The sequence below is a fragment of the Octopus sinensis genome, linkage group LG3 (genome assembly GCF_006345805.1).
Source record: "Octopus sinensis linkage group LG3, ASM634580v1, whole genome shotgun sequence".
Taxonomy (NCBI): domain Eukaryota; kingdom Metazoa; phylum Mollusca; class Cephalopoda; order Octopoda; family Octopodidae; genus Octopus; species Octopus sinensis.
Window position 1 is genome coordinate 127259458 of NC_042999.1, and position 22317 is coordinate 127281774.

General features: G+C 35.3%; 1 long non-coding RNA gene across 1 annotated transcript; it reads right to left on the reverse strand.

Annotated features, from left to right (window-relative positions):
- Positions 1-1543: 1543 nt before the first annotated feature.
- Positions 1544-21103, reverse strand: LOC118762808. Its single transcript, XR_004998557.1, has 3 exons — positions 21091-21103; positions 19313-19314; positions 1544-1678 (listed from the first exon to the last, which is right to left on the reverse strand). It is a non-coding gene; the product is annotated as an uncharacterized LOC118762808 (long non-coding RNA).
- Positions 21104-22317: the final 1214 nt, after the last annotated feature.

Below are 22317 nucleotides of genomic sequence, written 5' to 3' on the forward strand. Positions count from 1 at the left end.
ACAATATTATGATTGAGTCTTTCAATAAGGCAACACCCTACAATGCATTTGAGGTATTGGTACTGATTCCAACATTTGGTGTACTTGACTGGTCTGTAGAATAAATCCACTCTATAGATGTTAAAACCTGCAAAATACTGGCATGAACCGGAAATCTCTACAAGAATAGTGATACTGACAGGCTCTATCTAAGAGATGAAAGACTTAGAGGCTTGAGCTCAATGCAGACAGCCTGCAGATGTCATACAGCCTCTCTCAGACAACACTTCCTAAACAACAGCAGTAAAAATAAATACATAAACTCAGTACTGAAAAGTGAAGAGAACAATATCCTATGTGTTGGCAGCAAACTCCTCAGAAAGCATTCTCGCACTGATGGCCTCCTATTCAATTCCCAAAATACCTCAAAGAAGACTTGGATATGAAAGGCTCAACATACCAAAAAAAAAAAAAGACCATGTATGGGTATGTTTCCCTGAAGACTTGAAGAAGACAGTAATATTGGTATGAAATGCAGCCTCTCTTGGATTCATGGCTACTACATCACATCACACTTCAAAAACTATGCATTTGCAATCCAAGAACAGTAGATTGCTACTAAATACCTAATCAACAAAAGAGACAATGAAGCCTTTAGAGTTCCATGATGCAACCAAAAATGTAGATTATGTCATATTTCTGTGGAAGACATCACACAGGTGATTAACTGCTACCCAAAAATATCATCAAGTTGCTTCCTCCCTACCCAACATGTTGTTGTCGCAAAAATTATATACGAGGCCACTTAGAAAAAAAGACTGTTGTAGAATAAATATAGAGAATCCCCCTGTTATTGAATATGTGCACAAATACTAGCACAAGGAATACTGGTGGAACATTCCCATCAAAACATATCAAGTGTAAACATAATAGGCTGGATATTGTTGTTTGGGACAGACAAGAAAAAGTATGTACCATCATAGATAGAGGTCAGCTGTCCTACTAATGTGAACATCTCTTTCAAAATCAAAGAAAGAAGTTGACTATGGACAACCGGCTTCTATATCCAGATTATAAATTCACATTTATACCAATAATGATTGGTGGACTTGGTTTTGTTATTTGCCTAAATATGTTTCTTTATTAGCCACACAGGGCTGAACACAGAGGGAACAAATTACAAAGTAGAGCTTTTCTTTTTGGGGATAAAAAAAAGGAAAATAAAAATAAAAAATAAAAAGGGGGTAGGTTTTCGATCAAAAGGGATCATAAAAAGAGAGAAAAAAAAATCAATAGGGATCATGTATCACAGAAATGTCATGATGTAAAGTGTAAAGGGGGAAGCAGATAAGGTTTATCCATGGAAAGAAAAGCCTACGGAAAAGACCACAGTAACCATGGTCAATAATGTCACATGTTAACACATTTATTTGCAAGTAAGTAATTCTCTGTTTTAAATTTTTCCAGGTTCATAGGATTATGCTCAAGATGGCTTTGTCATTCATATGTGCCAACAATCTTGATAAGCTAGGATTTTGAGAAAAAGAAATCAACCAGCAAACTTGCACATTACAAATACAGTCTGTAAGTGGAACAGTAATAATATACAAGACTTTTCTCAGGTTCAAAATGTGACATTGTTTTTGTTAACTACATTTCAATGTTGGAGCTTTGTATCTTTGCTAGAAACCAGCTTCTTCTCCTGAGAAAGTATTTAAATGATTTAAATAATTGAAAACAGAAAAGCACACACACACACACACACACACACACACACACACACACACACATACATACAATGAGCTTCTGCATTGTTTCAATAAACCAGCTTCACTCACAAGGAATTAGTCAACCTGAAGCTATAGTAGAGAACATTTGTCCAAGATGTCATGCACTGAGACTGAACTCGAAGCCATGTGGTTGCAAAGTGAACACTTTTCCGCCAAGCAGCCATACTTACACCTGTATTTTGACTGTGAATCAGTTGAAGTCACTGCTGTTGTTGGTAATAAAATCTATAGTATACTTATAAAGGAAAAACTGCTGCAACATATTAGACCAGGGAAGGCAGAACTCAGTTTTTCCCTATCTAGCATTTCTACAGCCATTATTGAGCCCTGTCTAATGGCAAATGACAATGATGGCTATAGTTTCTGGTCAATGATTTGGGATTTTTTTCTATAGCCATAACATTTCATCATACTGTCTTTAACTGTGACTCAATATCCAGCCCAGCAAACTACCCTAACCTAACACTTCCCTAGGATTACCTCTTCTCTTTGAAAAGGCATGACCATTGCAATTTCCTGTTTCCTTCCTAGGCTTCTAGACTATGTAACTCACATAAACAATATGAATGAAAGCAATGTTATGAGATGTTTGTCAAAATTAATCAGATATTCGCTTATTTAGGTCATCAATGAACTTTCTCACAAAGCTGGTTATATAACTGATGTTGTTCTCATGAACAACAATATGTAAATGGAATGCACACATAAAAAAAAGATCAAAGTAATAACTTCTGGATGATAGCAATCTCAACCATGTATTTTTCCAAAGTTCCTTTCAATACTTCAAACTCTATCGATATCTATAATAATAGAAGTCTTGATGACCTTATGTTGGATTTAAAAGTCTAGATTTCCATAATGATTTCTCTTCCCTTATCACTAAGGGCATCTTTGCTAAAACCCTAAACCTACATAAACCAGTTATATAAAAGAAAATCTCATTTTCCATATAACTAAATTGGATAGAATATTGATTTCACTGAGATATGCAGAACTAGAAGAAAAACTGGATAAAAATCAGTCTACATGAAAAAAAAAAAAAAAAAAAGGATGTTAACACTAAACTGGCAATAGAAAAGCAAAATCAATTGTTTTGGCAGTAAAAGTTGGCATTTGTCAAAATTCTGCATAGAGAAACATTCTTTAATTCTGTACTATATTGTTTGTTACAGAGCAAAAAAAAAAAAAAAGCACTTATCTGTTCTCTGACTATACACATAGTCTGAGCAATAATCTTAACAATCTTTAAAGCAAAATTCTATATACAGTGATAAAACTTAGAAGTTTGATTCCGATTTAAATTCTTCACTTTTAAAGGGAAAAAGGAATGAACTTTTCTGGTTATAACTAATTATCTTCACACTGACAAGGTGATTTAAAATAATTTTTCAAGTGACAATTTTGTATCTATTCTTATTGAAAAACCTTTTTAACGTAATAATTGTTCTTATTAAAATCTTTTCAAAATGGCTTGAGAAAAAGCTTAAAATATGAGTTTATAATGGAAATAAATAAATTTACACACACACACACACACACACACACACACACACACACACACACACACACACACAGTTAGTTGGCACTGGCTATATGTTGTCTATACATGCATCTATTAACAATAGACCAACATATTCTCTGGATTTTTTTCCTGATATTCTTAAACTTCGTTAATGTATAACAAGGCTTTCAAATTTTTGGCACAAGACCAGCAGACTTGGAGAAGGGGTAAGTCAATTACATGGATCCCAGTGTTTAACTGGTACTTATTTTACTGACCCCCAAAAGGATGAAAGGCAAAGTCGACCTCCATGGGATTAGAACTCAATACATGAAGATGGATGAAATGCTGCTAAGCATTTTGTCCAGCTTGCTAACAATTCTACCAGCTCACTGTGTGTGTGTGTGTATACATATGTATGTGCATATATACATACATACATATATATATATATATATATATATATATATATATATATATCGTCTGAAAAAACATAAATCCAAAAGAAGCACACTCTAAGATATAGAGCAGTATATATTAAAAATGGGGGCGGCTGGTTTATGGGATTATCTTAGGTTTCCCATCCATAAAGAGTTTAGCTTTATGGTGTATCGTCAGATCCCAAAACCTTTTGGCCTAAGGCCTCTTAAGAATATAGAGGAGGAAATGCCTCACTACTCAAAGGTAACAATAGGAATTATCTCCTTTGGCTATCGGCTATCAACTTCCAGCTGTGCCACCATTTTGTAGGCTCCAAAAGGCTAGCAGGAATTTCCTGAAATGTAAACATGGCCTGAAAATATCCACTGTGCATAATTTGCATCATTTTGTACCATTGATGTATATATATAGGCACAAGCATGGGTCTGTAGTTAAGAAGCTTGCTTCCAATCCATGTGATCTTGGATTTGGTCCCACTGCATGGTACTTGGGTAAGTGCCCGCTACAGGCTGACAAAAACCTAGTGAGTAGATTTTGGTAGGTAAAAACTGAAAGAAGCCCATCATGTATATATAACATATTATGTGGGAGTGTGTGTGTATATATATATAAAACATAATATGTGGCTGTACTCTTGTCTATATAACACATGATGATTGCAAAATGAGCATCATCATCCTACAAGCAAGGTTCTGTGCTTACAGTCTTCTGTAAGAAGCATGTCTAGTTATGGGAATATATTACCTTGCTTAGAAATATGTAAGAGTTAATGACAGGAAGGGCATCTGGCTATAGAAAATCCAGCTCAACAAATGCCTTCTGAACCATGCAGGTATAGAAAAGTGGATGTTAAAACAATGATGATAATAATCACACACACACACACACACACACCACACACACACACACACACACACCACACACACACACATATATATATACATAAATATATATATATATATATATATTTGTATATGTCTATATTTATATACAAAAACAAACATATTTATATATATATATATAATATATATATATATATACATACATACAAACATATAATAGAGGGATGACCAGTAAGTGGAAATCCCTTATGCTAGAAGTTGACCCCCTATGGTCTTACCACTAAGAAAGGAATGTTCTCAAGAAAATTTAGCAAACACCAGAACGTGAGTGAGCAAGACAAATAAAAAGATACAAAATATACAGATTAATCACAACCCAGTTTTGTTGTTACCACTTAATCACTTACGTAGATGTCCACAAATCGTAACTGTGATCATCATAGCAAAATATAATTTGCAGAACTATGCACGAGACGTCCGCATGAGATTGAACATGTATACAGTTCTACCAATTACATTTGGGGTTATATTTCAAAAGTCTTCGTTTTAGTGCGCCAAAATACCAGAAATAATTCTGCAGAAAATAATTCTCTGCAGTGAATTTTGCTGGTTAGAGAACATAGTTATTTAAATTTAAATTTAAAATAATAAGAGAAATTGAATATTAATTTGATTAATATCAATTTAAATACATATATATATATGCACGCACATAGGCAAATTGAAAATAAAAATAAGCACAAAAACAACAAAAGTCAAAAGGACATATGCAGTGAATGCATTAGCTAGATATTCAGTTTAAGATGGGAAAAATAGGAAGTGTGTGACTTTGAGCATGGCTCTTTGTCAGAAAGAGAAAAAGAGGAAAGGTCTGGAGAGAAGGGGAAAACAGCCAAAGAAAAGCACATATATATTCACACATGCTTATGAGAGGCTTCTGCATAGATTCCATCTACTTCACCTATTAGGATTATATTGGTCAACCTGTGGCTGAAGACACCCAAAGTGTGTTGTACCCTGAGATGAAACTCAGAGGCACAAAGAAAAATGTCTTAACCTCTTTGCCATTCATGCACTTCTGTACCTATGTTTCTCACTCTCTACCTCAAGATTCCCTTCAACTCCTTTTCTTCCCCAATCTCTCTCTCTTTCTCTTCCTCCCTTTTACCTCCCATTCTTCCCTTATTTTCACACTATGCCCTCAGATGTACACACACACACACACTCATTTGATTCTATAATATATGATGATTATACCTCTTCATCCACTCATCTCCACACATCTGATTTTATAATAAATAGTTACACCTCCTTCATTGCTACCTGCACATTGTGCTACCCCCAACCACCACAAAAAAATTAATAAAAAAGATAAATAAATTATTAAGCATCAAATAGAAGAATAGGTAACTTGTCACATGATGTCAGTTTTTTATATTTTCTTTGAGGTAAGATTTGAGGCCATAAAAGCTGTAGCTTATATATTATGTTTTCAAACTTTCTGGTTTTTCCTTTTTTTTTCTTAATATTTTGTTGTTTTTGTAACTGGCTTGTTAGATAGAGTTATACGCTTTAAAACCCAACCAAAAACTACCTGAGATAAATAAAACTGATTTTCAACAGTATATTATTCCACAGTGTATTTATTTTCACATTTGCCTTTGATAAAACTGTCAGGTGAAAGTTCTTTTGTGGTCAGTTACACAACAGAAAGAGAGAGAAAGAGAGAGAGAAAGAGAGAGAGAGAGAGAGAGAGAGAGAGAGAGAATAGGTACACTGGTTTCCTTAGTTTCATGGAATGTGCACGTGATTACTTAGCAACATATAATTGGCAGTATGTGAGTGTTTGGTGGAGGTGGTGGGGGCTAGGGGGTTCAATTAGAATGGTTAAGGTGAGGAGAGAAAAGACAAGTCTAAAGAAAATAACAACAAAACATGAATGTATAAAAAAAACAAGCTTAAAATCATCAATCAATGATTAGTGTTGTAGGTTTTTCTCTTTAAGATAGCAAAAGCATTTCCACCACCATCAACGCCACTACCATCTCCACACCAACTGCTACAGCAACCACTAATATCATTACAACCATCAGCGCCACCATCTCATTGACTTACCATTGCTACTTTGACCAATGGCATGGCTGGAGTGAGTGCCGCCTTGGGCAGCTCTTGCATTTGCCATCCTTCTAGGCCTTGAGCTGATATAGATCTTCACAGTGGACCCAAGAGTGCTACCCCCATAAAAGAGTTGTGCAAAATGAACTGTCCCCATGGACTTACAACGGATATGTGTTACTGATAGGTGTAACAGATGCACTGGTTATTAGTACTGATAGCAGGCTAGTTAAAAATCAGTGTGATATACACCAAAAATGGATTAACAGAGGCAGAAGTAAATTCTTACAGATTTTATATATCCTTAGGGGCAGTGTAGAGATTCCAAAGTAGTCAGCTATTTTCCATTGGTAAGATGTTAGTAATAACAAAGCTCTACTCAACTTTTGAGGAAATGTTTATGTCAAATGTAGGGCGATAGAAAGTGATACATAAGGGACATCTAAGAGTGAAAATGAACTGTCCAAAAATATTCAAAGTGGGGACTGGATCTATACATTTTCAAAAGCTGAAAGCAGGTCAGGTAAACAAAGAAAGTGTAGAAGTTTATCAGTGTTGAACTAAATTTCGCCTAAGATGTTCAGGGAAAGAATAGGGCTTATCTAAATTGAATGGAGTATGACAGTTGACTCTCATAAATTTCCAAGTACGGGGGGGGGGGATGCCAAGCACAATGAAACGTGGCTTACAGAAAAGTCTAGGCTAAGATTTCAATTCTTGGCTAACAATCCAGGAACTGACCATTTGAAGATTCTTAGCTATGCTACTGACTAAAGAAAAACACAACTAGCACTAATGTTGCCCATGCACACTAATGTTGCCCATGCACAGTAAAGAATGCATGAGCCAAGTTCTGGAGCCATCTTGTGGCCATGGTAGAAGCTGAGGCTGGCTACTTTGAGTAAACAGTTCTCCCAGCCATAATCTAGTTGATATTTTTCAATTTATAAAACAAAAATTTTCTTTTTGGATGGCATATTGTGTTTTCTTCTTTTATGCAAACTGTCAAATTTAGGCTGAACACCCTGTGTGAATGTGTGTGTGTGTGTGTGTGTGTGTGTGTGTGTGTGCTGTTGATAACACCTAGAAGGTGCTTCTTTTCTTTTACTGTCCACTTTGCAAGGCAGTTACCATCTGGACAGTTCTCACAAATTCTACAGTTGCATGAGCTTTGTTGGCCAGCTGTTTGCATTTCTCTTGTATTTCAGCTTTATGGTATTATAATACCCAAATTGTCTGGCAAAGTCAATAGTATACCGTGCAAAGGTGATCAATCTAAGACACATACTGGGGCAATGGAATTCACATTCAAAAATCATTATTACAAGCATAAACATTCATTTATCAGCCCCAACAGAAAATGCATTACATTTTTGTATAAGTTTATATGTTTCTTGCATGAGACGAATCTTCCCCAATTCAAAATTACATGGTCTGTTTTAGAGAATGCACAACTTTACAGGAATGGGAGCTTCAAATCAAAGATGTTGTGTAACCTTTGTTGAAGCAAAAAACAGAATTTTTACTCAGAGCACTAACAGTTTGAACAAAAGAAGTGAAACATTAATGCCTTGTACGCATGCAGTTAAGTAATCTGTTATGCAGATACAAGTTTTCTTGTTTTGTTCTGATTCAGAAAAAAAACCATCAGTTTTCGAAATGTTTGATTAATAGGATTTATTGATATATGATTTAATATGTGTGTGTGCTTGACTGTATGTGAGCTTATGTATATAAGCATATATGTATATGTATACATGTATGTATAAATTGTATATATAAATATATAACACTGTGTATATATGTGTATCCATGGCTGTACATATATCCATATGTGTGCATCTGTACAGGCACATGCAACTTGAATACATGCATATATACTTATTGTTTTTAAAAACATTAATTAAAAGTATTACTTAAAAGTATTATTTTGGAGCATTGCTTTAACAGCAACACAATTTAATGACTTTGTATGTTGTTTATGATGTTTATAACAATATTACTGCAGGAACCAGAGATAAAATAAAAAGCATGAGCTTCAAGCTGCTACTTTCGCACATGTCATTCACAAAGGTTGAAAGAACATAATGATAAGCATTTCTTCCAAACTTTCATTTCATATTTCAGAAAATATTCAGACGGTGAATATTCAAAAGAAATCCAGGCTTGGTTTACCTGCTGATGGTCAAAAAGGAGCAACTCAGAGTACTAGAAATTGAAGCCTTTCAGTTATAATTTATATATATATATATATATATACACATACATATATACACACACATACACACATATAGATATATATCAATATGTATATAAATATTATATACAGACACACACGCACATGCACACAGATACAGATATATGTATGTGTGTATATATATATATATACACATATACATATGTATATATATATATATATATATATATATATATTATATATATATATATATATATATATATATATATATATATAATTGATAAAAAAAACAAGAAAAAAGGACAGGAAAAAAACACGATGTGGTGCATGCAAAGTATTAATAAGACACTCAGAGAAGGAAATATATGTGTGTGTGTATATATATACACACACACACATTCATATACGTGTGTCTGCATATTTATATTTGTATATGTTTGTATGCATATGTATGTGTGTATGTATGTATAGATGGATAGATGCTTGCATGAACGCATTTGTTTATATAGTTATATTATTTAGAAATATGTTTCAGTGTGTTCTATTCTGTGGTAGAGAGACAGTGTTCTCAGTACTGGTCAGTTTAAATTTTGTAGTCCATGTTACATAGTGAACTAAGACACATGCGTATTATATATTCAATATGCAATATACATGCAAAAACATATACATAAAATGTTGATATAAGCATATCTTCTGAGACCATGAGGTTTCAGATTTCATGTAAGTATACACTTATCAGTGAGGCGTAGAAATGTAGCAGGCTGGAAAGATTTTGTGTGTTTTTAAGAGACTCAATTACTGAATCTCGGGTGTGTCAGATTGAAATTTACTGTACTTCCCTCTTTCTATATTAAAGTGCTCAGCCAGAGTTGTGAGTGTAATTTATATTCTTATATTCTTATATTCTTTTATTCTTTTTATTTATCTTACTTGTTTGAGTCATTGAACTGCTGTAATGAATGCAAGTACAAATCAACCCTCATACTTATTTTTTATGTCTGTTTCTCATTCCATCAGTCTTTTTTACCAAACTACTAAGTTATGGGGATGTAAACAAACAACTATCAGTTTTCAGGCAGTGGTGAGTCTGGGACAAACACATATGAGATAGAATTCCACACAGGTTTTGTCTACCAAATTTACTCACAGGGCAATGGTTGACCTTGGGCTATAGTAGAAGACTTACCCATGGTGGTTAAAGGTCGGTATTTTTAAAAGCAACGAGTGCCTGGGCATCTACATTAAGTCCTGGAATGAGATTTTTAGCCCTTGCTCACATGAGAGAAGGTATATATATATTATCTTACTTATGTGTACCATCATGACTATAATCACTAGATTCTCCATCTTTGACCCTCCCACCATCACATCCTAAGAACCCAGTAAAGTGTGTAACCAAAACATACACAAATAAGCATGCACACACATATGCCCCCAAACATGGACTTAAAGGTTTTGGCACCCACCCAACACACCCATTCTCAGCCAAAAAACCCCTGCACATTTTCCAACACAACACAAATACCAGCCACTAATCTGAATGCATATATTTTCACCAAACTCTTGCTGCCTTACAGCATCTCAAATACTTTGAAGCCAAGGATAAATATTTTACTCATTTTACCTCCCATGACTTCATTTCATCCTTTTCACAGAACCTTGAACAAAATGAAACATTTTTCACCTTCAGCAACAGAGAACCATCACTATTTTTTTTTTTGTTGATTATCTGGGAATTTTAAATTATTCCATGCATTCTTACTGGGAATTTTAAATTATTTCATGCATACATAACATATCTTTTATAGTTACATGAAATACATGAATATCAGCCCACACAGATATATAAACCATCGTACAGAAATTCACACAGAAATATATAAACACCCACACACACATACACATATGAGGCTGGGCCGAAAAGTTCATTAGCTGACTATGGAGGAGTGATGTTAGAGTTGTGAAATCTTGCATGCTTTATTTTCAACTCTTCTTATTGATAGCTGCATTGTTTCTTTCTAGGCAAATTGACACCAGACTATTCAAAGAAAATTTTGAAACTAGTAGTGATTTTTCTTGGAAATGGACAAACTTTGGCACCGTGGTGTTATTAAATAACTGCAGAAAAAGTGTTTAGTCCCCAATGGCATTCATGCTGATATAGTCACTATGTTAGGGGATAAGACTCCACCTTTGTCAATGGTTCAAAAGTGGGCAGCTGAATTTAAGTGGAGTTGGAAGAGTCTTGAAGACAACCCAAGGTCTGGACATCCTGCAACTACCACCACCAAAGGAAGCCCATTGTGTGTGTGAGTGCATGGTGACTAACGAAACAAACATTTGAACAAAGAGCAATGAATCAATATCATTGTGTGTTTTTAAATAGCTTATAAACACATTCCACACTGCAATTGTTTTTGTTTCAGCACACGATCTCAGATCAAGTCACTTGCTATGCAAGTACATCTCCATATATATATATATATAAAAACACATATACATACATACATACGTATGTATGTATGTATGTATGTATGTATGTATGTATGTATGTATGTATGTATGTATGTTTGTGTTTGTGTGTGTGTGTGTGTGTGTGTGTGTGTGTGTGCATGTGTGTGTATGTCTGTGTGGCTCTCCTTCTCTTGACATCATGTGATAGTTGTAAATGAGTGTCACTGTCGCACAAGCCATGTCATTCATTTCCAATATTCTGCGAGAACACATCTTGCTATAGAGAAATATTGCCTTACTTGGAAACAGGTGAAGTTGGCAACAGGAAGGGCATCTGATTGTAGAAAATCTGACTCGATAAACTCTGTCTGACAAGGTAGTTGTTATTTGATGATCAACTAATTCTTCTTATGTGTCCACCACTGCCACCCTTATAGAAATAATAACAGTTAACTTGAAAAAAATTGAAATGTCAATTCACATGTTTCTTTGATGCAAAAATAGAACTTCTCTTAAATCAAAATGATATTGACTCATTGCTCTTTGTTCAATGTTTGTTTCTTTATCACTTTTGTTTAAAGCTATTATAATAGTCACCATGCTCTTCTGTATTATTTTATGCTGTGAGTTAAAATTTGAAACAACAAACAAAAGACAAAACTTAATTCATTAAAAAATATATATACAATCCTTTTAGTTGTTGTTGTCACATGCCAATTTTTTTTTTTTTAATTATGGTTATGTCACTGGAAAGTGCTGCATTGTCCATATATAGCATGCATGGAGAATTATTGAATCAGAAAGGGAATTTGTAACAATGCATGAGGTTAATGTATTTACTGTGGGGTTTGATGTAAAAGGTGAGGTTAGTGTTTAATAAAAATACATGAGATGTGTGAAGAATTTTCTATTGTAACCAAAATAGATAAAAATGCATTATGATGATAATATTGAACAATAGTTTTATTCACCTCATCTTCTAGTGTAAAAATCAATGTGTATGTGTGTGTGTGTGTGTGTGTGTGTCTATATATGTACATATGTATATATGTTTCTGTATATACATACACATACCCCATACACACATACATACATACATACACACATATATACATACATACATACATACATACATACATACATACATACATACATACATACATACATACATGCACAGGCTAAATTTAACAGTTTGCATAAAAGGAAAAGACAACAATATCCAGCCTCCTAATAGAAGCATTAAAAAAATCAAAAATATCAACTAGATTATGGCTGGTAGATAAAGACATACTCAAAGTAACTAGCCTCAGCTTCCATCATAGTCTCAAGATGTCTTTGGAACCTGGAACTTGCGTTCTTCACTGAGTCCCTACAAATATTCTCAAATACTTCCTTGATCTTGGTCACCAACTTGGCCTAGGTGCTACTAGCTCAGTCTTTATCAACTGTGCCCCACACATAGTAATCCATGGGATTACAATCGGGATAATTAGGCAGCCAAATATTAGAGCTGTTGAAGTCATAGAACTTCTCTGACAACCACTTCTGATTTTCCAAAGAGCTAAATTCTGCTACCACACATATGGCCATCCAGCAACAACCCTCTTAAGCCAGGGATTGACCAGTCTGCAGCAACTTCACATAACCATCTAACTTGAACCTGAGGCCCTGTTCATCAGTTGTTGGATGAATTCTGGCATGCAGATGCAGTCAGAATGGCTGCTGTCTCTTTTCCTACTGACTAAGGCTTTGTAGTCTCTATTGCAGCTGTCCATATGATGTCCTACAATCTTTATGGTGTTCAGAGAGCATTGAGCAACAGTCATGATGTCAGCATTTCAATACCCAGCATGAATCCTCATGATACAGGTAACTCTTTTCCAATATTCAGATGGCTTCCAGTCCTCCATGTTAGATAATGTTTTCTCAACAACAACAATAATGTTTATGCTCTCCAACACCAGTGACTGTTCACCAATACATCAAGCTGTTCCTGAAAACAACGACGTAAAAAATCATCAAATTTAGCCCAAATACCTTGTGTGTGTGTGTGAGTGTGTATGTGTGTGTGAGTGTGTGTGTGTATGTGCGTGTGTGTCTGTGTGTGTGGCATAAACTGCATTTGGATGGTGCTTTTTACATGCCACTGGTATGGGGAGCTAGTCAGGCGGCTCTGGCAGCAACCCACGCATGAATGAATGGTGCTTATCGCATGGCACTAGTATAGGTAATGGCCACAACTACAATTTCCATTTGATTGTGTTTTGCTTTGATTTTGATTTATTTGAACCAACAGGTCACCTCAAGCATGGAATGTTGCCCAACGATTCAAAGGTACTTTTTAAATGGGCTGGTTATGCGATACTGGTATAGGCTATGGCCATGATCTCACTTCCTTTGCTGGGCATTCTCAATCACAACATATCTCCAGAGGGTTTGGTCTTTTGTCATTGCCTCTGTGAGGCCCAATGTTAGAGGATGTTATTCCACAAGTTCTGATCCATGATACTGGCCTTTGCATGCTTCAGGCTGAGATACTGCAACTTCACATCTTCCTCAATTTCTTTCACTCATGTCTTTTTTGGTGTGCTGCCCTGGAGAATCCAGTGCATAGGACACTGCTGCAAAAAAGTGCTCATCCTGCAGACATGGCTAAACCACTGCAGACTGCTCATCTGAACTTGGTCTTCAATTGTTGTTTCTGCTGGCATTGTTCTCAGATGTTGTTTGAGATTCGGTCACATAGAGAGATACCCAGGATCTGACAAAGGTACCACAGTTGGAACACCTCGAGCTTGTTCAGGTCTTGTTTGATGATGGTCCAGGTCTCAGTGTTATAGTGGTATCACATGCCCATTCTAGTATAGTCTCCTCTCTTGCAAACTACATCTAATTCCTCCAATATCCAGTTTTTCTCTCGATATATTTGTGCTTCATTGTTCACATACATGCTCAGTAGAGCATGCCAGTTTTCTTTCTTTCTGGTCTTTACAAATCCTCTATACTTATTTCCCATGTTACACTAGTGCATAACATAGCAATTTGCAAGCAAAAATCACAGTCTGCCTTTCTCTCTGCGAGAGAAACCTTTTGTTACCAAGAGAGGAAAAACCACTCTGAGCCATTTCCAGCTTCTTTACTTTCAGAACATCCTCCTCCATTGCTTATTAGATCCTCTAGGTCACAAGAGAAACCTATTACCTCTAGGGAAATATTTTGTTAGTGATAGAGATAAAAGCTCACTCCAGCTTTTTTACTTTCAGAACATCCTCCTCCATTGCTTATTAGATCCCCTAGGTAACAGGAGAAGCCTATTACCTCTAGGGTTCCTCCTGGACATTTTAGAAAATCTATTTCTCATGTATCCTTAGTGTTTATTGCTCATGCACATATGCAACTTACAAAGGCTGCATTCTCTCTTAGCTCTCTTGTGAAGCTTCTGCACTCATGTGTGTGCATATTTTGCATTGGATACACTGTATGGAATTTCTACCAACTCCTTTTCTACATATTGAGCAAGGGCATTTCACTGATAGATGTAGAGTTGTGTTTCAGTACCTCTATATGTATGCATGAGTGTGTGTGTGTGTGTGTGGTGTGTGTGTGTGTGTGTGCATGCATGTGTGTGTGTGTGTGTGTGTGTGTGTGTGTGTGTGTGTGTGTGTGTGTGTGTGTGTGTGTGTGTGTGTGCATGTGTATGTGTGCAAGAATGGCTGTGTGGTAAGAAGCTTGCTTCCCAACCACATGGTTTTCTTTATATAATTAATTATGTGTGTGTAGGGTGAAAACACAGATGTGATATTGCCATACTGTTTGTGGTGTATGTATTATTTTAGATTGAGAGCATAGAGTGAGATGATTTCAACAACTGCCTCACGGAATATTTGAATGTACAATAACAGATGTATTATGAATCATATTATACTTCTTTTTTTACTAGTTTCAGTCAATTAATTGTGACCATGCTGGTGCACTATGTTGAAGGATCTAATTGATCAAATCAAACCCAATATTTACAAGTGGGTGCTGGAAAGTTCCTGGCTTTCGGTAAAAGGAAGTACAGAAGGATCAGTTAATTATGATTTTATTTACCATATTCCCCTCTCAGATTCACGATTACTCCATCAATTCAATGCAGGAGGGTTCACTACTTTCAATACACCATGAAGAAAGTTAACTGTCATGGAAGTTTACCAAGAAAATATATCTATTAATAGTTAAAAACTACTTTATTGAAAAAAAACCCCAGAAAAACTGTGATGTAGAATAAATTAGCCAAACAAATAAATAAGTTAATACGAAGTAATCATATATCGCATTACATTATGACCAGAGCATAAATAAATTAACATAATAAAACTTATTACAAAGTCTTCAGACCATACAGAGAAAGAAATAAAAACCTCATCAACAATTAATTGAAAGTTAATAATTAGAAGAAAAGCTAATTATATAAACCTTACTACTTCTAATAAACATTTGTTTTCTCACGTAGACCACCATTTAAACACATGAACTACGATATATAAATTTTTTTTTGAAACTCCTTCAAGTTTCTTTTGTTATCTTATATCTTTTAAACGTTTCAGTCATTAGACTGCGGCCATGCTGGGGCACCACCGTGAATAGCTTTAGTCAAACAAATTGGTCTTAGTATTTATTTTGTAAGCCTGGTACTTATTTAAATTGTTTCGTTTTGCTAGACTATTAAGTTATGGGGAACGTAAACAAACCAGCACTGGTTGTCAAGTGGTGGTGGTGGGGGTACAAATACATACACAAACAGACACACATGTATAAATATATATACATATACCTATAGCTATCTATCTATCTATCTATCTATCTATATATATATATATATATATATATATATATATATATATATATTTCGATAGGTGAATGAATTATCCCATGTTTACCGTCAACATGGAAAGTTCGATGAACCGATACCAGGGTAGCAAATTCACATCAGAAACATGGTTGAAGCGACCTGTCCAAGGGTAGAAACTCCGGGTTCATGTGCAGAAATTTGTGTGTTATATATGAATAAATAAATAAATGGAGTTGAATGAAGATGTTCACAAAATTCCTTTACTCTCGACATATGTTTCGAAGACAACATGGTTATTCCTTTGGAATAAAACCATGTTGTCTTCGAAACATATGTCGAGAGTAAAGGAATTTTGTTAACATATACATAAAATGTTGATATAAGCATATCTTCTCAGACCATGAGGTTTCAGATTTCATGTAAGTATACACTTATCAGTGAGGCGTAGAAATGTAGCAGGCTGGAAAGATTTTGTATGTTTTTAAGAGACTCAATTACTGAATCTCGGGTGTGTCAGATTGAAATTTACTGTACTTCCCTCTTTCATGGTTATTCCTTTGGAATAAAACCATGTTGTCTTCGAAACATATGTCGAGAGTAAAGGAATTTTGTTAACATCTTCGTTCAACTCCATTTATTTATTTATTCATATATATATATATATATATATACATATATGCATGTGTGTGTTTTGGTGTTTATGTTTGTCCCACCACCATCACCACTTGACAACCACTGTTTGTTTGTTTATGTCCTTCATAACTTGATGGTCTGGCAAAAAGAGACAAATAGAATAAGGACCAGGCTTCAAAAATAAATACTGGAGCCAGTTTACACATATACAAGAGCTTCTTCCAATTTCCATCTACCAAATACACTCACAAGGTTTTAGTTGGCCTGGGGCTATAGTAGAAGATACTTGCCTATACAAAAGGACTATCTCTATTTATGCTCCTACACTTTCAGTTAGAGAGGAAAATATCCATGTACTTTATGAGGAGCTGAGATGAAGTATTTTGTCAGTCCCTTTGAATGAGAAGTTGGTTGTGCTTGTTGACTTTAATGCACATGTTGGTGGAGACTATGGTGCTTGAAATGTACTTGGGTGTTACAGAATAGGGAATGTGAACAACAACGGGTTGCAGTTGCTACAAATGTGTTCTGAGCCAGGGTTGATTGTTGGGAATACTTTCTCTCATCATAAAATGAAACATAAAGTTACCTGGATTCTCCCAAGATTAAAGCAAGGTAACATGATTGACTTTGTATTAACTCGGAAAGCTGGCTTACAAGATTTGCGCAGTCTCAGAGTATTGCAAAGTGCTGATTGTGATACTGATCACAAAATGGTTAGGGCCAAGTTCAAGTTCAGGGTCCGTAAGAAGATTCGTAGTGCATGTGTACAAGTACCAAAGAAAACTGATGTTGAGCAGCTAAAACAGCCACAAGTTTTGCAGTTGTTTCAAAAGAGATGCAGCAATGTTCATTTTGAAGGTTCATGACAATCTTTTTGGGATGGAATTTTTAAAATGGGATCAGAGGTGTTAAGTATTCTTTAAAATGGGATCAGAGGAGACAGTACCAAGACTGGTTTGATTCCAATGAAACAGTGATAAATGAGCATTTAGTAACAAAGAGGTCCACTCATGAAAAGCTTCTTGACCCAAACATTAAGAACAAAGTGCAACTAGATAAGTTGTACAAGTCTCAGAAAGCAGACTTGCAAAAAGAAATCAGGAGGTTTAAAGACACTTGGTGGAGAAAGTTTACTGTGGCAAGCTTTTGGACTGCAATCATCATCATCATCATATGTTCCCTTGAAATTGAAAGATGGAAATGAGGTTATTAAAGATCCTCCTGGAAAAATGAATAGATGGAGAGAACACTTTTCAGATCTTTTCCACAATCCATCTATAGTGAACATGGAGATCCTAAACAACATTCCGCAAAGAGAGATAGTGCAACACATGAATGATACACTTTCCATTGAAAAAGTAAATCTGGCATTAAGTAAACGGAGATCAGGTAAAGCTCCTGGATTGGATGGTGTTCCAGTTGAAATTCTGGAAGTAGATGGGGTTCATATTTCATTTGAAATTCATAATCTGATAACTCAAGTTTGGAATGAATCTTCTGTACCACAAGAATGGATAAATGGCATTCTAATCACTGTATACAAGGGTAAGGGCCCAAAAACAGTGTGTGGTAATTCTAGAGGGATAACTCTCCTGACACGTACTGGGAAGATACTTTCAAGGATCATGTTAGATTGTCTTGTTGAGAATGTTTGTCCACATGTGATTCCTGAAGAACAGTGTGGTTTCAGACCTGGGCGTTTCTGTGAGGCAGGCTCAAGAGAAATGCTTAGAGGAACAAATGCCACTATACCAGGTCTTCATAGATTTAACTACGGCATTTGACACAGTAAACAGTAAGGCACTGTGGATTGTATTGTGTAAACTTGATTGCCCAACACATTTTGTGAGTATCTTTAAGGAACTACACAGAAACATGAAAGCTCAGGTAGTCTTTAATGGTGAGATATCTCATGAAGTTTTGGTGAACAACGGTGTCAAACAGGGAGATATTCCTGCCCTTACACTTTTCTCTATTTATTTCACTGTATTGCTTTTATATGCTTTCAAGGATTGCAACAGAGGAATTGGAATCAGATTTCAACATCTGGTCATATTTTTAATTTGACCCAGTTTAACTGCAAAGCAAAGACTTTCAAAATACTTGTCAGAGAATTACTTCATGCAGATGATGCTGACTTGTTGGCACACTCAGAGGGGGATATACAACATTTGATGGACAGATTTTCCCCTACATGTGTACATTTTGGACTCACAATTAGTTTGGGGAAAACCAAAGTAATGTTTACTCCTGTGCCAGGGCAAACATATTCTGAACCAAACATTTTTGTGAATAGAACAAGGTTAGAAGTCATTGACACATTTGTTTACCTAGGAAGCACATTGTCAAGAGATGGTAGTCTTGATGCAGAGATATACTATCGAATAGGGAAGGGAAGTGTTGCACTTGGAAAGCTCAAAAGTGAGTATAGGCAGATAGAGGTATTTTCCAACAGACAAAGATCAGTGTCTATAAAGCGTGTGTATTGTCTGCACTTCTTTATTCAAGTGAGACATGGACCACTTACAAGCATCATTTAAAAATGCTGGAGTGATTTCATCAAAAGTGCCTCAGACGTATCTTAGGAGTCAAGTGAGAATGTTTCATACCAGAAACATAGGTTTTCCGCATGACACATTGAGGCTCAATTGAACATGCTATAACCAAGGAAAAGGTATAAAGACTGTGTGAAGGAAATAAGAGTCAAAATCACACATTAGCCACAAGAGTACTATCTTAATAAGCTGACAATGGAGGAAAACCTTCCTCCAGTAGCAGGCATAGCCATATCACTAGTGATTTCAAATATTGATGCAGAGCATCTTAATTCTCTTCAGTGGCTAGTGTTAAGCTCAATTGACTTCATCAACTTTCAAAATTCAAAATCACTAGTGATATAGCTATATTATTTATAGCTTTCACTTCTACCATTTTTGAAATCAACATGTTTTCAATAGGTTTTCTTATAAGTTGATGAGGTGAGTTGAGCTTGACCCAAGGGAGGTTTGCCTCCCTTGTCAGCTTATCAAGATAGTGCTCTTGTGGCTAATGAGCCATTTTCACTTTTATCTCTAGCAATGCCAGTACCAGTTTGTACCCTCTGTCACCTTAGTGACATATATATCCATATATATAGTTGGCTCCTCCTCATTTTCAAGTATTTCATTCTTCATGGAAGAAAAGTGGCATGGTTTTGGTTAGTGTTCATGCTGACTTGCCAGAAAGTGGCCCATACACTAGTCTCAAAGACATTCTTTGTGCTACATGTGAAATGGGACATGCAACATCAGGCAACAAAACTGCAATTGACTTCTATTGCCCAGGGAGTGCTTGAGTAGTGCTTTCATCTGGCATTCCTCTTTTCTGCCAGTTTAGCTATTGAGATTATAGGTCTTCATCCACTTCTGTCATTGGGAATGTGGGCTGTTTTTTCTAGGTATAATTCTCTATACTCACCCCGATTAGTGATAACAGGCTCTCACAAAAGTTTTAGCTGGGGTGTTCTTGTTACAAAATCAGAGGTTCAGGTCTTTTGCTAAACATGATGACTCCCTAAGGCATGTGAGGACCAGTATCAGAGAAAAGGCTATATATTTGTACAAAGATGTGGAAGGCAAAATATGTAGTAATTTTTGATAAACAAAATTCTATTTTTTTCATACTCAAAAAACAAATACTGTAATTACTATGAACAACAAGATGTTGGGAGAGTTTGAATGTTATTATTCTTGATGTAATTGTGATAGTAGTCAAAAATTTAGCTGCTGGTTGTTGTGTTGTTGTGATCCAGGTGTCAGGGAATTTTTTTTTTACCAATTACCCCTAAATATATTTATTTATGCCGATGTTAACCTCTTGATTTGAAAGGAAGAAAATCAAAGATTCTTTGAATTCAAAAGGTTTATTGAATCTATTTATATGGAGAATACAATTACAAATATAAAAAGTATAAAACAAATGTGATAAAATAGATTAATATCCTCATTATGAAACAAAAGGACTTTTCTAGAAACTTTTTCACTTCAGGTTTAGGAGAAATGATGTTTCAGTTTTGCTACAATTACATCAAAATTGGAGTATTTTGATGCCAGAGCAATTTGGATACAGTCTTTAATTTGGATACAGTCTTTGATTTGATTTTATGTTCACTAGAGTGAAAAATCCTTGTATGCAAAGGTAGGTTGTTGCAAAAGGCAGCAACTTTTTGACTGCTTCCTCATACCAGAAGAAAAATTTCTGTTGTAACAAGGAACATGTTTTTTATATAATTTTACTAATGTCTAATGAGTCCTCATTACTCCAAAGAATTTAATTTTTACACCACTTGGAGTAATTAACCCCTGTTCACCAACCCCTGCTGTGATCAGTCAGTCATTGAAGTTGTTGTCACCTCAGGTCAGCATCTGTCTGCATCTGTTCGCCATCTGTCTGCCAGCTCATCTCTGCTGTCTTGCAATGCTCTCTCTGTTACATCCCAAAGCTCTCTGTTAAGTAGCTAAGATGTGCTGAATATATACTGATGGATAGTCTCAGAGACAAAGGTGCAAAAAAGTGGAATCCTCACTAGAACCTATTCCACACGAAGTCGTGATTGGTTAGATTTTGCCATTCACATGGCTAATATTCTGGTGAACCATGACACAGGATATAGTGATCTGACTGCTGAGCATTCCCACTATATATTGCATGTCAATCAGTGAATAGTACTACTTCAACACAGCCTTCACTGAAATCTACAAGTTTTTTTCATCCTCTCTCTGTTTATTTTCTCTTATTCCTTTCTATTGAAGAGCATAAGCTTAAAATGTAAAAGACTTTTTCATTTTTCCCGAGCATCAAACTAATACATATGCTTGTTGTTCATACACCTGTTTTTGTCTTTTATTTTTCTATAAATTTCAACTGTATATTATATATATAAATATATATATATAGAGAGAGAGATAGATAGATAGATAGATAGAGAGAGAGAGAGAGAGAGAGAGAGAAAACGATAGATAGAAAGATAGATAGATAGATAGAGAGAGAGAGTGAGAGAGAGAGAGAACGATAGATAGAAAGATAGATAGATAGATAGACAGACAGACAGACAGACAGACAGACAGACAGACAGACAGATAGATAGATAGATACAGAAAGATAGAAAAATAGATAGACATGCATACATACATATATACATACATACATGCATACATAAAAACACATGCATGTATGTGCATATGTATCTACATTGTATGTATATTCAGTGGCATCACTTACTTTAAAGACAAGAGTCTACACTGGTAATTAAACAGTAATTATTTTCATTTCTTTAATCACTAACAATCCATGCTGTACACAAAAAGGGAATTTTTATTGTCATGTGATGAAAGTTTAAATTTTAAGAATTTAATTTGTAGGAGGAAATTTCCGATAGCCTTTAGAATGTCATAAAAATAATTGTGACTCCACATCAGTCTTGATCAAATGGAACTTTAGCCAATGGCACTTCAGTTGTCATGACGATTCCATATTTTTAAACATCT